Source organism: Micropterus dolomieu, linkage group LG23, assembly GCF_021292245.1.
Source record: "Micropterus dolomieu isolate WLL.071019.BEF.003 ecotype Adirondacks linkage group LG23, ASM2129224v1, whole genome shotgun sequence".
NCBI lineage: Eukaryota > Metazoa > Chordata > Actinopteri > Centrarchiformes > Centrarchidae > Micropterus > Micropterus dolomieu.
In genome coordinates this window covers 8,366,654-8,372,653 of record NC_060172.1, presented here as the reverse complement: position 1 = coordinate 8,372,653, position 6,000 = coordinate 8,366,654, and the positions used below count along the sequence as shown (strand labels likewise).

Genomic DNA, 6,000 nt, shown 5'->3' with positions numbered 1-6,000 from the left:
AAATTGCAAACATTGAAAGGAAAAAGCAGCAAATCCGATTATCGAAAAAGTTGCTAATATAATTTTCTTTCATTCAATTTAATTAATGAATCGTTTCAGCTGTAATTTTAAATAAACTTTTTGGAAGTTTAATTGAATTTTGAATTGTCAAAAGTTTGGAAGTCTAGTACTGTATGTGTAAAAAATCTTAATTTGTAAAGTAGATGTCTGATACATGTAGTGAAGTTTAAAGGTACTCTGACATGTAGTAATAGAAGTAGAAAGTAGAGCTGCTGTTAAATTAATCGCCAACTACTTTGATAATCGTTTTATCAGTTTGTCTTTTTTTCTTTTCTTCTTTTCTTGCTTCTTCTTTAAATTCTCTGATTCCAGCTTCTTAAATGTTGAAATTTTCTTGTTTCTTTCCTCCTCTGTGACAGTAAAGTAAATATATCTGGGTTGTGGACAAAACAAGATGTTTGAGGACGTCTTCTTGAGCTTTGGGGAATACTGATCGGCATTTTCCACCGTTTTCTGACAGAGAAAACAACCTATCGATTAATCAACAATGAAAATTGTTATTTAAAGCCCTAGAAGAAAATACATGTACCCCAAATTTGTACTTAAGTACACTACTTGAGTACATGTACTTTAGCTACATTCCACCACTGCCATATAAATGAATTTTAAAGCAGCAATATTAAACCTTAAGTAAAAAGGGATGTATTTTGGGGTGAACTCCTCTGGACTTCATCACAACCACAACACGGCGTCCTCCCAGCGAAGTTCTGCTGCCGTTGTTGGTGTCGGTTTGATCAACGTGCTGTCGCCTTTATGTGCGTAAAATACAAAACGGACCTAATAAATGAAAATGTTCGTCCCTTAAAAATCTGCATGACTATTTCTAGCAGTGGAGGACAGTATTCAGATCCTTTACTTCAGTAAAAGTACGAGTACTATACTTTAAAAGTACTCTGTTACAAGGAAAAGTTCTGCACTGAAAATGTTACCTAAGTAATTAAATGTATGTAAGTATAATCAGGAAAATGTACTTAAAGTATTAAAGGTAAAAGTACACAATGCAGAAAAAAGTCCCCTGTGTTATTCTACTATATATATTATTTTATGAGATGATTATTAATCATGCATTCATGTAAAAGCATGATTTTACTGCTGTGTGCATGTTGAGGTGGAGCTCTGTTTTAATTGTGGATTAATCTGCTGATGATTTTCTCCATTAATCGATTGATTGTAAAAAAAAAAAAATATATATATATATAGAGAAATGCCATCACCCAGAGCCCAAAGTGACACAAAGCTCAACATTAACACTACATTCAAATTATTAAAATAATTAAAGGAAATACAGCAAATGTTATTTGTGAAGCTGGAACCATGAAATGTTTTTACAGGGAGATGAAAAGAGACAATTTATTTTCTGCAAACAGACTAATCGTTTCAGCTGTACTTGTATGAACTGCTGGTGTAGTTTAATTTATAACAAAGCATCATATTTTATGAACTCTTCATGTGTTTTGTGTGTAAAAAGTTTAATTTGAAGTAAAAAGTACAATATTTCTGAGAAGAAATGAAGTAGAAGTAGGAAGTGGCATGAAAAGAAAATACTCAAGTAAAGCGAAAGTCTTTGGAGGCTGTACATTTAATCAAAATCGCTCCATGTTGGTCGAAGCCCTAAATCCAATTGAAATGCAAAAAGAATGAAAGCGTATTTTTCAAAGACAGAAATTTGTTCCTGCTGGTCTGAATCCTAAACCAGCAGCGAGCGACAAGCTGCCGTTGTTGCATTTCACCGTCAAACCTCACGTTTTTGTGTTTCCTGCGAGAGTTTGGAGAAATGCAGCGATGTGTTGTTTTGTAAGAGTCTTTCACAATGTTCGGTTACACCAACCGGGCCAGAAAAAAAACAAACTGTTAAAATGGAGGATGGTGGCTTTTGAGAGATAGGAAAACAAAACAAATTAAGAGCGATGAATGAGTGAGTAGGTGACAGACTATCGTATCTAATCGATTAAAGTGTCTGAAAATGTTGAAAAACTGTCGATCAGTGTTTTCCCAAAGCTCAACAAGACCACAACCCAAAGACAATCAGTTTACTGTCATAGAGGAGGAAAGAACCCCAGAAATACTTAACATTTCATAAGCTGGAATCAAATCAAACCGATTAATAGATTATTAAAAATATTTGACAACTAGTAGATTGTTGTTTTTACTATTATTTATTAATTGCTGCAGCTGACAGAGGTGGAGGAAGTATTCCTTGACTTAAGTAAAAGTACTTGGAGGCTACCAAAATACTCTGTAAAAGTGCAGCCTTGAAAATGTTAAGTAAAAAATATAAGACAAATATACTACTTAAAGAACTGTAAGTTTTCCCCAACACACATTTGCTGATGTTTCTAATGATAGAAAAAACGTTTGGCAGCGCACTCAAAAAATAATGGTTCTTCAAAAGGCTCTCTGGTTCTGCAAAGAGCCATCGCCAGTTGAACAACCTCTTCATTTTGGGAATTGGTTCTCGTACACTTTATGCGGTTCTTTGAAGTACTTATTGGAACTCCCTCCAAAATCTTTTTAAATTGAAAGAACATGTGGCAATTTTAAATTACTGATGAAGGAGGCTGATTCTATTACTTCTCATTGTTTGTAATTTTAGTGTCAGTTAGTAGAATTTACTCTTTATTATATCTGTATTGTATTTTTGCATAGTGACTTGCTGCTGCATATGTTTGGCAGGAGGCTCTTGGAAAAGAGATTTTCATTCTCAAGGAACCTCTCCTGGTTAAATAAAGGTTTTCTAATAAAGTAAAATATTTGGTGTCAGATAATGGCATTAAAATAGGGCTGCCATGATTATTGTCATTACTGAGTAATGTGCAGATTATTTTCTTAATTAACTGATTAATGTTTGGTCTAAAAAAACATCAGGAAACAGTGAAAAATGCCCTGTTGACGTCTTGCTGTTCTACATTTTCATGATTATTCTTGCACCTTAGTAACATTTTCAATGCAGGACTTTTACCTGTTACAGAGTACTTTTACAGTGTGGCAGGGTGCAAATTATACAATGACAACCAGCGCAGGTACGTGCAACAGTGAACTAAAATCTTACAAAGCTAACAACGTCCTCGCTTATTTAACTAATGTCATCAGTCTGTAGATGATGAATAAAATTCATTACAGCACTACAACTTACAACTTTCATAAAATACAGTCTGCATTATCATCTCTAATTCCTAATTCTTATGTCTCCTTTCCTCTTGCTCATGATGACTGTGAATGATGGGTTCAATAAAGCGGTAGTCAGACATTGTTGGGGAATTGTTGGATCTCTTCCCTGCTCTATATGAAAAGGGGAATGAGATGAATTTTTTTTTTTTATGAATTGGCGCTACATAAATAAAACTGAAACTGAAAACATTTGGACTTAAAACTCCTGAAAACAAGTGGCTGCTTATTGTGAAAAAAAAGACTCACAAAAGACTTTAAATTAAATAATGAACTCTATTTTCATGTCAAAATGTATCTCTACAATAACTAATCCTCTATTTCACTGCTCATGCGCCTGAGCACCAGTGTTAGTTGACAATTACATAAAATATGGATATAGTTGTGATGAAATGATATGATGGCTATCAGCTAGCTAACAGCAAATTTTCAGCTCATTTAAAGAGACAGAAATGCTAATTATGAAACTCTGAAGGTAGGAAAGTTAAATGTGTTAAATAAGCTAGATAGCTGTTACACACACTGTAAATAATATCAGTAGTATCTCCAGCAGCTGTGGTGGGCTGGACTGGAGCAGCTGCAGGCTGTCATAAAACTTTAATCCAAGTATTATAAGCTACACAAAAAGGGGCTAAAGCACAAGGAATTAGGTAAGATGATTATTTTATATTTATTTATTGATGGTAAAACTATGCTGCCACACCAAGGGTGTCACTTTGTGTTGAAAAGTGGTGGGGACATAAGGGCTCAGTTTAAGGGTGTGATGATACACAATATAGGGGTCACAAGAACAGGATACTTTAACACTAATGAAATATTCAATGCTGAGATATATGAGTGATTTGTCTAGGGGTCCTTCCCCAGAAAATGTGGAGCATTAAACACAAAATTCAGGTGGCAGATGACAATTCAAAATTTAAAAAATATACTTGAATATAATGCAATAATTAGTAGGCTTTCAAAAAGTCGTGGGGGCAAAATCAGCTATTTCAAAAATTGGTGGGGACATGTCCCCAGTGTTAATGACACCTCTCAGCATAGTTTGTGGCCTGTCCGGTATTTGCGCCGTGCGTAAACGCCACAGCCGCACCCGACATCCTCCGTGTAGCACAGCAGGTCTCCTCCTCGTGTTGTGATATTACTAATATCTATGTCTTCAGATGAAGTGGGTGTGAACGCTCCCCCAAACGGAGCGCTCACTCACATTTCTTCATTCTCCACCGAGGAAGTTGACTCCGGTCGGTCTGAGCGGCGCGGCGCGAGAGGCAAAGGTGAGCTTCACTTTACGTGCTTTTACCTGTTAGACGAGCTGTTTAAAGAGAAGCAGTCCGCTGTTTGACCAGGACCGTGAAGTGGCACCCAAATTTTTTTTTTTTTTTTTTTTTTTTTTTTTTAAAGTGAAGCAAAAGCTCGTGAAACCAGCAGACTGTGGACGTCACAAAGTTTTCATCCTCACTGATATTATTTGGAAAACCGCGAATCAGCTCCCAGATTTGAAACCCCGAGCTGTAGCCTGTCGTGGTTGTGACTTTAGCAGTAATGTTTTGTCTATTGTCACAGAGGAAAACTTGACAGCTTTACATGTGATAATCCTGTCACTTTTAAGCTACTTTAAAGCAGTCTGATGTTGAAATTCAACTCCGTTACACCTGGAAGGAAAAAAAGAAAAGACTCCAGGTGTGACTGACTTGTCTCAGATAACAACCTAAAAGTATTCAGGTGTGTGCCCATTTCCATTCATGCTGACAGAGCAGCAACAGGTTTTTCCTGTAATAAAGAGATCATACTCTGCCAAAGAGTCTGCCATCAAAGAGTCAGAGAGTTCACAGATGTCACAACGTCTGTATTTCTTCAGGGTGTTTCAGTGAGCTGACTGACGGTGGAAGAAAGTGAAGTGGGCTCATCATTATTATTTATGTAGTAAGTGGTTGTTTAATGCTGTATTCAGTTGAGGTAGAGAGAACTATTTAATAGGCTACTTAATTCATACACAGTTGGGTTAGTTTCATCTGTAATTAGGCATCATGATGTGTGTAAAATCTTAATATGTAGGGTAGTGTGGGGTAAGTTGGCACTCTGTGGTGCATTTTGGGGGAATGAGTCTTGCACTGAAAGTGCTCCTGTGTTTGAGCAGCGCGTCATGGAGTGGGTGGGAGACATTGTCCAAGATGACATGTAGTTTGGACAGCATCCTCATCTCTGACACCCCCGAGTCCAGCTCCACCCCCACAACGTCACTGGCCTTGCAGATCAGTTATGTTATTAGCTTTCCTATAATTTATTTCTCAGACTTTTAAATAGTGAGATTGCTGGAACTTCATTAGCATATAATAAATAAATAAATAAATAAATAATTGAACACAAACAAATTACAGCTTATTTTAACTGACAAAACTTAGGTCAGAATAGCTTTGATCAAATAACTTAGTTCAGTGAGAGGAGGGGCAGCCAGAAGAAATGTTGAGAAAAAACAATTGTGACATTTTGTGGTTTTTATTAGAATTATCGTGTTACCCTAATGTAACTAAAGCTGTTAATTGTTATTGTAGTGGAGTAAAAGTGCAATATTGCCCTCTGAAATGTAGTAGATAGTATCATAAAATGAAATTACTAAAGTACCCCAAAATCGCATCACTTTAGTAAATTTACTTAATTTGCTTTAACATGTACAAGCTACTCAATCTGACAACTCATTTTAAAAAACAAGAAGTTTCTTAGCTTTGGTTATTGATCTTATTAGGAACGAAACATTAACTGGGAGAATGCAAATCAGTG

At 36.0% G+C, this 6,000-nt stretch overlaps 1 protein-coding gene across 3 annotated transcripts in view; it reads left to right on the top strand.

Moving 5' to 3' along the window:
• Nucleotides 1–6,000, top strand: part of LOC123962833 (hexokinase-4-like) — a 34,620-nt gene that overhangs the window by 3,596 nt on the left and 25,024 nt on the right. The window contains exon 1 of one of the 3 annotated variants that reach the window (XM_046039228.1): nucleotides 4,413–4,496. The exons of 1 other annotated variant lie outside the window; for it this stretch is intronic. The gene's annotated coding sequence lies outside the window, so the exon portion shown is untranslated. Of the gene's footprint in view, nucleotides 1–4,412; nucleotides 4,497–5,085; nucleotides 5,146–6,000 lie in introns of those variants that run through there. One more of the 3 variants, XM_046039230.1, reaches the window with a different exon arrangement.